The sequence below is a fragment of the Atractosteus spatula genome, chromosome 10 (genome assembly GCF_055471065.1).
Source record: "Atractosteus spatula isolate fAtrSpa1 chromosome 10, fAtrSpa1.hap1, whole genome shotgun sequence".
NCBI lineage: Eukaryota > Metazoa > Chordata > Actinopteri > Semionotiformes > Lepisosteidae > Atractosteus > Atractosteus spatula.
In genome coordinates this window covers 18325457-18340172 of record NC_142715.1, presented here as the reverse complement: position 1 = coordinate 18340172, position 14716 = coordinate 18325457, and the positions used below count along the sequence as shown (strand labels likewise).

Here is a 14716-nt window from a genome sequence, read left to right as displayed (position 1 = left end):
CCACAATGCAAAGGTTTGGTCATTAGACACATGTCAGGTGTTGTTCTGTTCTTGCTAATTGTTTCCTGCCCGTCACAGGACAGAGCTCAGAGGGCGCAGCTGGGTGGCTTTCCTTCTGAGTGACGTTCCTGCAACACTCTCCCGCTCCTCTTGGTGCGCTCATGCCGCAACACAGGAGGGCTGGAGCAGGTGGCTGAGTACTGTGCGCACAGCTGAAAAGCTCAGTTGGGAGAGCGTTAGACTGAAGATCTAAAGGTCCCTGGTTTGATCCTGTGTGTGGGCATTTTGTTTCATCGTGCCCTTTGTTCCTCTCTCCAGCGCCCCCTTGCCTAAAGTGACGCTTCCCTTTCTCAGCCTGAAATGCAAGCGAGACACCAGCAGCAGCCCCTGCAGGTTTCTGTAGTGTAGCAGTTATCACGTTCGCCTAACACGCAAAAGGTCCCTGGTTTTGGACCGAGCGGAAACAGCCTCTTTTTGCGGCCTCCTGTACTTCACAGAGATCTTGAGCCACCGGCCATTTGTTCCCAATGTATTTCTGGTGCCTTCATGCACTCTTGTACCAAACGCTAGTTACTTCTGTACGCGGAGCCGATCATTTGCAATTGGGCTGTGCCAACAGACCAAGACGAGCTATTTCGGCTTAAAAGCAGCTCAGCACCTGCAAGAAAAACAGAAAGATTAGCATCCAGTTGGGGCCTCTTAGTGAGACCAAGATCTCATCAAGAATCGACTCCAGCAACAGGGCTGGGTGCATTGTTCCATACTCCGACTACTGGTGTAACTGGCTTCCCCTGCATGGGCGGATGTGAAGAAAATCCTTAGTAAGTCATTTAAGAAAACCGAGAAGAGGTCAGAGTGGCCTCTGTCGTTCATCAACGATTCAGTCAGGCAGTACCCCTCTGTAAAGCGCCGTTCGTTCACAGCGATGGGCTTTTTTTTGCCTTCATTCGTGCAAGTAGTAAAAGCTGACACCCCTATTCTGCCGTGACCCAGATTCGAACCAGGGTTGTTGCAGCCACAACACAAAGTACTGACCACTATATGATCACGGTGAGTTACCAAGACACACGTGGCAAGGCAGAAAAAGCTGTGCTCTCTTCGTGTGACATAATTCGGAAAAGTCCTGACGTTGCATTTCAACTGAGCCCCAGTATACATCGACCCTTCGACACTCTGAGTGACAACTCTCTTGCGTGTTTTCTCATATTTATATAGTTTGCTTGCATGATGCCCAGAACAGCGGGGTTGTGCGCTCCCATATGGTCTAGCGGTTAGGATTCCTGGTTTTCACCCAGGTGGCCCAGGCTCGAGTCTTGGTATGGGAATGTCTCAGTTTTGCCTCCTGCTTTCCAAAAGATCAGCACCGTATACAAAGGAGCCGCATTAAAACCACTCGAACACATGCAAAACGTGCGAGAAGAGGGGGCGCTTGTTTCCAACCGAGGACCTCTCGCGTGTGAGATGAACTGATCATCGCTGCAGCTCGGAAACCTGCAGGAGTCGGGAGGGGTACTCTGGTAGACAGTGCTGACCTTCGGCAATAGGATTTATACTCTCCAAGATGATATTTGCACTTTCTGGAGAGGAGATTTTCTCCACTTCAGTAGCCCAATTTTGTCGATTGCGTGGAGAGGGCTGTAGAATGTGGCGCCGCCTTTCCTGCTCCGTCCATGACGGTCCATCAGCGCACTCCAATAAAGGCACTGGAAGCAGCTGAATCGCATTGGCGAAATTCAGCACTGGGCCGCTGGGCACAGTTTCCCACTGTTTCCGTAGTGTAGTGGTATCACGTTCACCTCACACGCAAAAAGTCCCCAGTTCGAAACTGGGTGGGAACGGACCAGCTTCTTTGTCACCACGCACACTGTTTGGGGATTCGCTTAGCGCTGTGATTGAACAGACCCACTCACCTCTTAGTGTGACGGGATCTGCACAGTGCATGTCGCAGCGCTTCCTGCTTTCACTTCAATGCGCGTCCCGTGTGACAGGTGGGGATACTCGCCACTATACTAACAAGAAAGACATCGCTCTCTCTGACTCCCGGCATCGTGTCCTGACCCACCGCGCTGGAAGCCGACGCGTGCTGTGATTCCTGTACGGAGCAGAAATGACAACCGAGGAGCCGAGAGATCATTTCAGCATTTCGCGTCTGAACGGAAAACACAAACGACCAACTCGGAATGACTTGCTTTTGACGCTTTTCAAAGCTTTCTTTGTGCACGACGACTGTGCCGCTTGCAGATACAAATGGGTTGTACAACTTTGAACAAGCAAATGGAAGAGGGCTAAGCCCCCTCTCTTTTAGCCCATGTTCGATCTGTCTCCCAGAATCATCAGGGCATACACACACCAGTACGGTTAAAGTGCTCTGCTTCATTTCTAAAGGCAACTCAACATTCACTCCTACCCCGAAAAAAGAAAAGACAGCATCCGCAGCAACAACAGCTCAAGTCTCTGCACAGGAGCTAAGCTGCCCCCATCTCCTCTGCTCTGCGGCTCCTGTGGAGTGGAGTCCTGCCTGGAGCCATGTCGCAGGTGGCTGCTCCCCTCACTCTGTCTGTGCGTTGTGTCCAAGAGCTCCTGGGAGGAAGAGAGAGCCCTCCCACTCGGGGGCTTTTCCACGGTCTGTGTGTGGAGGGGCAGGTGTGTCCAGTAGCTTATCGAGCAGAAGCCTGGGGCGGCGGAGAGCTGTGATCATGCAGATCTTGAGGTGTCACCTCTTTGTCTGCTTTCCCGCCCCCCCCTCCGCCCAAGGTCTGGTCCAAAGCGGACTGGCAACCCCTCACACCTGCACGTGTCACAACCTAAGGTGTGGTCATGAGACACCCATGGGGTGCTGTTCTGTTCTTGCTAATTGTTTCCTGCCCATCGCAGGCAGGAGTCCATGCAAAGAAGATGCGCTGGACAGAGCTCAAAGGGCGCAGCTGGGTGGCTTTCCTTCTGAGTGACATTCCTGCAACACTCTCCCGCTCCTCTTGGTGCGCTCATGCCGCAACACAGGAAGGCTGGAGCAGGTGGCTGTGTACTGTGCGCACAGCCGAAGTAGGTCACTTGGGAGAGCGTTAGACTGAAGATCTAGAGGTCCCTGGTTCGTGTGCTGGCCAAGTGGGAAGTCGTTGGTTTTGTAAACTGAAGACCATGGGTTTGAGCCCTCTCTGTGTTTTCTTCATTCATCGTCCTGTTCCTTATCTAGGTCTTCAAGTACCTTGCAAAACGTCTGTTACTGTTACTCTTTTTCAAAGTGGAAGCGCATAGTTGCCTGTTAAAGCCTTCTTTCACAAATAAATACAGAATAATACAGAGAAGACATTTTACAGTCATATATAAACCAGCAACAGTATCAATGCACACATTCAGAAGAGATTACAATGCCAATAGAAAAACGCACTTGCTCCAGCAAATTACATCACGTATCATGTTTGATTTTCATTTCAAGCTTTGTGATAGTAAGAGTGTGTTGTGTCGCGCACTGCCTGTTTGGGGTTTACGACGATGTCGTGCTTTGGGTTGGGGGTTACCTTTTAACGGTACTCATGTGCCTTGGCGGGTTTTTGCCATTCTGTGTTAGTTACGAGTTATGCACCATAAAGGGCAGACATCCCTGAACTCTGTCCGCCTCAGTCCCTGGTCTTTCGCGGTGTAACATTGGTGACAAGGATGGAGCTCACTGTCACCACCTTCCCCATTCCTCTCTTTAACCTGGCGAGCCTACAGTGCCCTGGAGTCGCTGGCTGGACTCTCTTGAGACTTAATGGGCTGCACTTGACCTCAGAAACATGCTGGATGCCTGGAAAAAAGCAAAAAGCGATACCCGTACGCTGCCTAGGGACCAAGGGACAGCGCATTTTACACACTCTTGGCCCGGCTGCAACATATGCTGAAACCGTGGAGCTTCTGAAAGCGCCCTTTCTCTCCACTTCCTCTCCACCCTGACAGCCGGAACTTGACAGCTTGTCGTCACACACATCAGTGTCTTCCGCTACACAAGGTTGCCCTTTGAATTGAGCTCTGCCGCCAGCTGTTTCTAGAAAGTGATGTCCACTATCTTCACCAGAATCCCTAGGTTGTTCATCTACCTCGATAAGATTGTGGTTGATGGCCCAACCCTTGCCAGCCATGATGAGTGCCTACACAGGGTGTTCAAGGTGCTTGACCACCACCACCCCTCACCCTAAAGGGAGAGAAACGTGTGTTGCCGCTGATGCCAGCAAGTTTGTGGTTTTTCACGTTACAGCTGCAGGTCTCACCCACTGCAGTTCAACATCGAGGCCATTCAGTTCATCCCAGAGCCTACCACACCAGCGCAGGTCACCTCCTTCCTTGGGATGACTGCCTACTATCTTCAGTTTCTGACACACTACTCAGCCACTACAGCCCTGCTGCATCAGCTACTGCAGAAGGGAGCCCCTTGGGTTTGGACTCCTGCCTGCTCTGAAGCAGTCTGTCACTTGAAGGCTCAGCTTACCTCACCGCCTGTCCTGGCACACTTTGACCTCTCCAGCCCCACCTTCGTCACCTGCGATGCCTCCAGCACTGCTGTGGGAGCTGTACTGGCCCGACTTCACAACAGGGCAGAGCAACCTATAGCCTTTGCATCCCAGGCTCTCAGTCCTATGATACAGAAGTACTCTGTGGGGGAACAAGAGGCCCTGGCCTGCATCCGGGCATGTGACAGGTGGCACATGCATTTGTATGGTCATTTATTCAAGCATTCATGCATTCATGCTACGGATGGCCCATCAGGCACTCACCGCACTGCTCGCCACTTTAGAAACAGGGCATCGACCACTCAGACTTCAACGCTGGTCCGAGAGGCTCCAGCAATACAATTTTACACTCAAGCGGACTTCAGGACATAAAATACTGTAGTTGCAGATCTACTGTCCTGCTCCTTTCCTAACCTGCCTGGAGGCCCTCATTCAGACACACTCGAGCCCGACCTCATCTAAATGCTCCACACTCCACTTCAGGCCATAGTCTCTCTCCAGGAGCTACAGAAAGCCTCAGAACCCAGTGCTCTCCCAGCTCCACACCTTTATACGCTTGGGGTGGCCCTCCAAGGCCCCTGCCGAACTGGGCCCCTTCTATCTCATCAAAGATGAGCTCTCTTGCTGGAACAACTCCTATGTTGCCCAGGGGACTTGTACGGTTGTTCCAGCTAGTCTCCAAGCACGTGTCCTGCAGATAGCACATGAAAGCCACCTGGGCATTGTTAACATCAAGCAACAGTGCTGGGATCTGGTGTGGTGGCCAGAAATCAACCGGGACATAGAGGCACTGGTCAGAAACTGCGAGGCCTGCCTCCTTAGTGGGAAAACAGGAGGGCCTCCTCTGCCACCTCTTCAGCCCCTGGCCGGCCAAGTCCTAGTATCACATCCAGCTGGACATCTGTGGGGAGCTACATGGTGTCCTGCCCCATCAGCACTTCCTCATAGCGGCTTATGACCTCCATTCAAAATGCCCAGAAGTAGCCTCCACACGATCGATCACAACTCAGGCAATCACGGGATTCCTGGAAGCCCTCTTTGCCTGCAGGGGTTACCAACCATCATCACCACCGACAACAGGCAGCAATTTGTGTCTTTCTTGGCAGACAGAGGCATTTGACACATTTGCACTGCTTTCTACAACCCAAAGGTGAAGGGGGGTGTGGAACGACTGAACCGGACCCTCAAAAATGGGATAAGAGCCCACCTGTCCCAGGGCTGTCCTCAGCTGTGCTCCTCCACACTCTTTTTCACTACAGCACGCCTCAATTGGCAGCTCAACAGCCTTCCTCATGCTCGGTCGTGAGTCAACAAATGCCCCTGGACAGGCTCTGGGCATACTTCAACCTCTCGTAAAGCAGGGTGGCCGAACGCCAGAGTCACATGAAAAGGTGGTATGACAGGTCACACAGGGAGAAGCCACCAATCCAGGATTGGGTCCGGATACGACGACCTCATCTGTCACGCCCTCTGTAGCCAGAGGACGCTCCTACTCTGTCCTGTCCCTTGTTTCCTGTGCTTTGCTGTCCTTCTGGTGTCTCTCCCTCTGGGGCTATATACTTCCTGGTCACTCATTCCTCTTCGCTCAGCAATGACATTCGGATGTCCTGAGACCCGCCTAGCACCAGGTCGCCCCACATCCGCTGCCTGAGGGCATGGGGTTCTATACGACTCCTGAACTGCTGAGACCAGGCTAACTCAACGTTCCGCCGCCTCGCATAGGGGCTTTTTCTGCTCTCCTGCTATTCCATGGTTCGTCCCTTTTCAGACATCCATGACATCATCAGGAGCACAAGCTCCAGTCTTTTTGGTCTTTTCCTTCACAGGTTACAGAGCCGCCACCTTCCACCTATCAGATGGGTCACGATGGCACGCCAGCCGCCCCTGTAGAGTGACACTGCCCACACACCCTGCCCCTGCTGGACACCCAGGTGAAGTTGACTTGTCCGACTTGCGGGGGAGCAGCCCACAGCCCACCTGCAGGCAAATTACGGCCTGTGGGCCGGATCCGTGGCATGTGGAAAATTGGACAGGTCAAGGGATGCATCGACCCACAGAGTATGGCAATCCCTGCTTTACTGATTTGATCCACCAGTTCAAGTGGGTCCATCATACTGTGAGGGAACTTGTGCCAAAATGAGACGATCGAAGAAGCAGAAATGTCAGGGAGAGTTCTTTCAGGACCCTATGCAGATGACACAATCTGGGGTAAAGTACAGGGAAAAGCATGCAGGATATGGGGATGAGAACAGGGAGGGTGTGTCCATGGAAGGCTGGTGGTGGGGGGAGGTGAGGCCGAGGCAAACGATCCAGGGATGAGTCAAACGGGAAATCCAAAAATGGTGCAAAAAGTGAAAGGCCAGGCGATCCATCTGAGACAGACGATTAAAATCCAGAACCAGTTCGGGACCGGCAGGGGGAACAGGAATGGGAACAGAAACTAAAACCATAATGGAGCCAGGTGCATCCAGGCCCCGGGCTCGCACGATGCGAGAATCAATGCACTGAGTGGGCATCTGGCTTTTAAGGGGGTCTGGAAGGAAACTGAAACAGGGGGCACGTGCACAAAATCAAGTCTGAAGTGAAAGAACTGGAGCGCCCTTAAGGGGGAGGGACTACAATCATGACAGCACACACATGAATATTAATACACGACAATACATTTATTAATACATAAAATGTGCATATTGTGATTATCGAGGTTAGCCTTTATTTGGTCATGGGGGCCTCGGTACTGTATGCTAATTCTAAAGACAGTTTCACCCGTTTTCTGATTGCTAGGTTCTGTACCAGTGCAGACATGTCAAACAGTGAATGGCTGTACCTCTATTTTATCCGTGCTCAATGAATGAAATCAGTAATAAATGAATATATGTATAGTTATACAAAAAACAAGTGGTTTATCGACTCATCTTCATTTGCAGATTTAGAGGCAGCTTCGATATTCGTTTTACAAATGGGTTTTGTTTTTTATATGGGTCACACATGCCATAGCAACAAAACATCTCTAGAGATGAGGCTATAGATCACCTTTCCATCCTCCAGGTTTTCCTCCCAAAGCCTACAGCACCAACGGCGACCCCTGCTGGCCGAGAGAGCAAAAGCTTGCAGCACCTGGTATTCCCAGGCGGTCTCCCATCCAAGTACTACCCAGGCCTGACCCTGCTTAGCTTGCGAGATGAGACAGGAACAGGCCCGTTCAGGGTGGTGTGGCCGCAAGCGAAAGCCATGGCGCCTGACTCGCTACTTGAAGCTGTGTGTGGCTGGGGCTCCGTGTCCCCCGAGCGGGACAGAAGGATCATTCGTGTGCAACTCTTTGGAAAGGAGCTTCTTTCCAAATCGCATTGCGTACCTGGATGTTGGCGAATGTGCTCCCTTGTGTTGGCTTGTCCCGCACTGGAGGAGAACAAACAAACTGCTCGGAAGAGCACAAGGCAAGTCTTAACAAGACAAAAACCTCCAGTGCACAGCACTCAAAACATTTCTGGGCTGTCGTGTGTTTTTTTCAGCACATAAAGCGCACCAGTCCAACACGTCGGCCGGGCGCGCAGCGCTTCCGCCCTCTTGTGGCCTTGCGGCGTCAGAGCAAGAGGCTCCTTCTCGCTGCCTTTCTGCTGTGTTGCAGAGCCCCGAGAGGGAACCTGGAGCGCACACTTTGTGGGGGGCTGGGGACCGTGTTCGCGCTCTGCCCCCGGTCTCTTGCGCGAGTACTAAATCTCACGGCGCCAGCCAGCGGCTAGGAGACAAGTACAATATCGCGGGACAGGGGGGCCTCGTCATTGATTGTTACATATGAGACGGGGATTAGGAGGAGACCCCGACTGATTGGTAAAGGGGAACACTAACACCAGAGTGACACCCCCAGCGTCTCTTTTTGAGAGACGCCCTGGGATTTCTTAATGGCCAAGGAGGGTCGGGACCTCGGTTTTATGCCTCCCCCGAAGGACAGCGCCTGTTTGTGCAGCAGAGTGTCGCCATCAGGATGCTGGGGCATAAGAAAGCCACACAGACTGCAGGGTGAGCGCTCCCTAATGGTCCCAGTCACACCTCTTGCAGGAGCAGCAGCAACCTGAGCTTTTCCGGGGGGAATCTCCCATCCGGGTGCCGGCTAGGCTCACACCTGCTGGGCTGCCGTGGGTGAGCCCAGTCGAGAGTCGCAGGGTGAGATCTAGTCACCGGGGAGAAATGATACAAGCGAAGGATTACTCGGCTCCCAGCACTTGAAAAGACCGACAAATGACTCGTTCCCGCCGGAGCTGAATGTACCTGCATGTGTCGTGTCGTCTACTTCCCCCGCCCCGCTGTGTTTGCTGTATTGTCTTTGAAGCCGGCTCCCGAGACGAGACGGGCTGTTCCTGTGCCCCAATTAACACTTTACAGGTGCCATTCCCCGGCATTGTGGCCATTGTCGGTGGTCACACGCGATAAGATAAGGCGGAGGAGAGCGGGGCATGCCCAGCGCCAGACATTCAAGGAGGGGGCTGTGCGAGGTGAGGTGAGGTGCAAAACGCCAGAGCCCCGACGCTGCTAATGCGGAGCACTTGTTGAACTGGCATTGAAAGGACGTGTGCGCACGGAGCGAGCCTTCCCTGCGGCGGAGCGTGGAAACTTTCTCCCCGCGCTGCAGGAGTTGTACAGCTCATATTTACCTGGCAGGGGAGATACCTTGATCAAGAAGGAGGTTCACCCAGGGGAGATACCTTGATCAGCCTTTAGGTGGAGTAGTTGGATTGTTTTTCTTGTTTTGTGGAAGCAGTGTTTGTTTTGCAGTTTACGAAATGGCAACTTTTGGATCCCGCAAGAATGCTGTGCGTTTTGAGCTTTTGGATGACCTCTTCATGGATTGTATGCAGTTCAGCAGAAAAGTGTTGCAGAAGGAACTTGGCTTTGAACCTCGGCACTTGGATTTCATCTTTGGTCTCCCAGGTCAGAAAGCATTTGAGGTTGTTTTTGCTACAGATGCAGCCATTCAAAGTGTGCGTCACAGACACGTACCGCAGGTGACGTCGCTCAGTATGACGCAAGATGACGCGTGGCACCGCAGTAAGTGATTGGTTGACCGACAGGGGCACTCGTGGTCCGTTGGTCTGTCGTAGAAAGACTTACAGTAAAAACGTCTTTGCTGTGCCCGTTGTAGATATTGAATTTACCAATGAAGGGAAATCTTAGTAGCTGAGCATAAAAAGAATAGGAGCATACTGTAACGCGTGTGAAGGCCATAAACGATATTAATTTTGGAACATAAACATACAGTATATAGCTGGTCTTGGTACTTTAAAGAAAAAAATACACACCAGTATTCCATTTCTCCCTAAACATTTTAAGCTTTGAAGTCTTTAACTAACGTGATACCGGAGTCAACAAGCATACTTTTAGAATTTGATTAAAAGGGAATATAATAGGAATCGCGTATCTAAGGAATTTAATAATGGTATTCGTGTGCTGCGACAGGGCTGTGTAGGGCTGTTTCGCCTGCCTGTTCATGCGAGCTGTGTTGTAGCCGACTGGTCTAGGTGCGTGCCTAGCAACTGGTAGGTTGTGTGTTCAAATCCAGCTGGTACCGGACTTTTCTTTTAACAAACATTTCTTCGAAAAAATAGAATAGCGATATTATGGACAATCAATTGACTTTTATATTTCAAAATATCGCAACATGATCGATATTTGCGATATTTTGAACATATCTTCCCTTCTGACAGCGGTTCCTCCTTCTATTGTGTGTGTGTGTGCAACAGAGTAAATTTTTATAGAGAAATGGAGGCTGGACAGTATGCGTTACAATATAAACATTTATATTGATTTAAATCGTGTTCTGATTTAAATCGCAAACGCGTGTTTAATTATGTGTTTTTTAATCATAATCAGGCTAATGCATTTCTACATTTTCTGTATGAACCAGCTTAGAGGTTCATACAGAAAGACAGCTTGTGTTTAAATTGAGTGTAAGGTAATTTATGCTTCTAAAGTCATGGTCAGCATTTATTATCGTACTGTGCTGTAAACTTTTTCTGTGCCTAGTCACATTATTTTATAGCGTTTTTATTGCGTTATTAAATCTGGTGGCGCTGTGTGTTACAGTAGTTTCGTGACTCCCATGTCACATGGTCTGTGATTGAATCCCATAGAACTATGACTTTATTTTTTAACAAACATTTCTTTGAAAAAAATGAAACGTTTCCCTTGGTCAGAGATTAAATAAAACCTCACTCGCACCAAACAAATTTATATTTCTAAATATCACAAAATACGTTCATTGTCTTCCAATCGAGTCGAGTTGACATTGGAAGCCTGCCACACCCGGACTCTTAAACCAACGCATTAGCACGTCAAAGCCCATCGAGGGTATTGAGCCAGTATTGGCTTTAGTATTCCCCCCCTCTCCCCTCAATTCAATTCAATTCAAGGTGTTTTATTTGCATGACAGATGGGTACAAGCAGTGTTGGGTATGTATATTGTAACGCTTACGGCAGACAGGCACTGTGTAAGAGCCGGCGCACCAGAGCAGCGCACCGAGGGAGCGTCTGCATTTCTAACTTAGTTTTTAAAATTAGTCAAGCAATATGAAGCATCCCCTTTTACTTTGTGCCTGAGCATAAAAAGAATAGGAGCATACTGCAACGCGTGTGAAGTCCATAAACGATATTAATTTTGGAACTTAAACATACAGTATATGGCTGGTATCGGTACTTTAAAGAAAACATACACACCAGTATTCCATTTCTCCCTAAACATTTTAAGCATCGAAGTCTTTAACTACCGCGATACCGGAGTCAACAAGCATACTTTTAGAATTTGATTAAAAGGGAATATAATATGGAATCGCGTATCTCAAGAAATTAATAACGATATAATTATATTCATGTTGCAAAAGAACTGCAACGGACATAAAAACTCCCTTGCTTTTAATAGAGCGTTCCATAATTTCTAACTACGAAAATGGCAGGTGAAAGGATTTGTAAACATATTTTGTTAAAGCAAGTCAGTTTTTTCCGCAACACATAAAAGACATTTTTCCAAGAAAGTTTAGCCTTTGTCACTAATGAAATCACTAAATAAAGACATAAATATAGAAATCTTAAGATTTGTTTTATTTAATGTTGGTAGCAGGATGAACTGTCAGAGTGTATATTTTGTCGCAGAGTTGCTGCAAGATGTTAACAGTGAAAAAGGTATTTAGAAATGAGTTATTTCAAGATGAAAATTTTCAGAATAATTGCAAATCTAGCAGGATAGAGAAAGCACAGAAAACTGGCAGTTAGATTGATCAGATTAGTATGAAAAGTCATTTAGCAAAGGGAATTAGAAGAGTGACAAACTAGTATACTTTAGATCTTTTTTTTCTGAACCAGGGACAATCTGATCATGTTTCCCTATAACAATAATAAAAAACTTTATTTGATATATCACCATTAAAGGTGGCATCTCAAAGCAATACAGTAGATGTAAAAACAGATAAAAGGACCACAGATTACAAAGTAAATGCATATAAGAAAGACAAGCAGGTAGAGGTGCTACCAAAATTAGAAAATGAAGCAGATACAGACACTAAGTCTTCTGAAAAGAAAGGTTCTGAGGTTAGATTTAAACTGGCCCTGGTGTGTGTGTGTGTTTGTGTCTGTCCTGTGATGGACTGGCGCTATGTCCAGGGTGTATTCTGCCTTGTGTCCGTCGCTTCATTCATGTGCATCCAACACACAGTTCAACGCTAGCAACTACACAAAATCTAAAATATGAGCTCTACTTGCCACTTACAGTACCAACAGTACCAGCTAACTTTAGTAGTGACATTTTCATGGATCTTTTTAACAATAAAATTTACAACATCAGACTTCAGACACAATTAAACAGGCCTCAAAAAAGTCTGGTACAAACATTTTCAGCATGGAATAAACCGTTACTTTAATGGTATAAACCTTAAATGGATTCATATTCTCAATAAGATTTGGTGCTCAGTAACATGACTTAGAAAATGACAGAAGACATACGTATCATGCTTATCCTTCTATTTTTCATAATCGTAAACTCCTTAAGGCAGTTACATTTTCTCTGTTCTGACCTGGAGTTACAGAGAAATTTAAATTCTAATAAGAGATTTGTAATGAGGAAAGTCATACCAATCACTCATACAGTACCAGGATTTGCAATTACAATACAAATACTTTCTTTCTGTATGTGTTTATTTTGCAGTTTGAGTCTATGGCATTCCTTTGGGGGTCTATACTCCAAGGCATGACTTTTTTATGTATAAACATCAGTATTTACTGCTATTAATTACTGTACGATTTATAGTTGAAATCTGAGCCTAGATATAAAGTTAGATATAAAGTTAAAATCTCGACAAAGCAATGTAGGAAATACAGAGAAAATAAATCCTTTCTGACATCTAAAATCAGTTTCGATCAAGGTCTCTAAAACGAACAAGAAAAAGAAGATTTTCGGAGGGCAATTACGCTGTGTTTATATAGAATAGGTGATTTATGAGCAATCTAATTTCTTGTTCGTTTAAAACAGTGAAATGTCAGCTGTAAAAGATCGCACCAGAAACAGCACTCTCTCTGCCTGTCATAGACGTTCAGGAAAGGCTGAATGAAGTCATGTCAAGTACAATAATTCGGAGATCAATAATACCAGTTGTAGGACAGTATATAAGGAGGATAAGGATTTTGAAGTTGACTCGAAATCTGATAGGTAACCAGTGCAAGGACTTGAAAACAGGTGTAATGCATCCCTGATAGGATTCTTGCTGTCATATTCTGAACATATTGAAGATTGCTCAGTGTGGATTTAATTTCCCCAGTGAACAGGATGTGCATTTATTAATTCTAGAAAAAAAGCCTTTCTTGATTTCTCTAGTTCTTAGTTTCTCTAGTTCCCTTTAAAATAAACTATTATTCCACAATGCAGAGTATTTCATGGCCAGTATTTACACATGATATTTGTGATTTAAAGAAATTAACACAAGCAGCTTTTGGAGATTTAAGTGTTGGCTGAGTTATTGCAGGATAAAAGACTAGAGATGTTGGCAAGAAGAAGATAGTTTGGGGAAAGCTGAGGAATACACTTATAACAAGAACACTTCCTAATGGGGTTAGGCATACTTTTGATGAAGATGATGAAGTTAACAGACTATATGTTTACATAGATACTGAAATAAGGATTGTATTTTAGATTATGTGTAGTTGCTGGCATTGAACTGTGTGTTGGATGCACATGAATTGAAGGAATGGGCAAACATAGCTGATGCGGATCCACAGAGCCAGCATATTAAGATGTTTATAATTAGAGGCAATTTGTTTAAATAACTAGGTATGGATACTGATGTGCAAGAGAGGTGGAAAGGCTGTTTCCTTAAGCCAGCAGTATAAAATATTTTATTCTCAGTGAGATGCTGCCATTTCATAGTGGGTTTCTAACACTGTGTATAGTTCCATCCACACAGTGCCTTTACTTCCATTTCTAATCTCTTTATCCAGTACAGAGGATTTGGAGCCTATCCCAGTAAGCAACGGACACAAGGCAGAATACACCCTGGACATAGTGCCAGTCCATCACAGGACAGACAGACACAAACACACACAGACCAGGGCCAGGTTTCCCATAAACTAATTAACTTACCAGTATGTTTTGGAGTGCGAGAGGGAGTCATATCACACATATGGAGAAAAACCATGTAACCCAGAGAGAACATGTAAACCCCACACACACAGGATGGCAGGAATTGAACCTAGGACCCCAGTGCTGCAAGATAGCAATGCTAACCACTTTGCCACCATTATAAATGGATGAATATCTTAGTTATCTTTCTAGTTCACAGGTTTGCATGCATAATTTAATTTTGAAAGCCACTGAGACATCAGGTACTACTGTTGTATTTATGAAAAAGAAACAAAACAAAAAACATACTAACAACTGTGCCATCCTACTCCTTAGCTAATACATTTTATTATTCATAAACAGTTAACATTGTTAGCAAAATATTTTGAATTATATTTAACCCTATTTTTTCTTTAGTTTTGTATTTAACTTATTATATGATAGTCAGACTTAATGTATATTTGAACAATGAAAATATATTTTTACAAGATTTTACATTAAGCACTTAAAATTAATATGGTTAATAATAGTAAACTGTAACATGCTGTAACAAGATCGGTTAAACAGCGAAGAAAATGCTTTCAGAGAAAATGTTTCAGGTGTGAAGAACATAGATCTCCAATGCAATTTCAAC

The 14716-nt window shown here is 46.6% G+C and overlaps 1 pseudogene; it reads right to left on the bottom strand.

The window, feature by feature from the left end:
• Positions 1-7589: 7589 nt before the first annotated feature.
• LOC148825602 (5S ribosomal RNA) lies at positions 7590-7708 on the bottom strand (annotated as a pseudogene).
• Positions 7709-14716: the final 7008 nt, after the last annotated feature.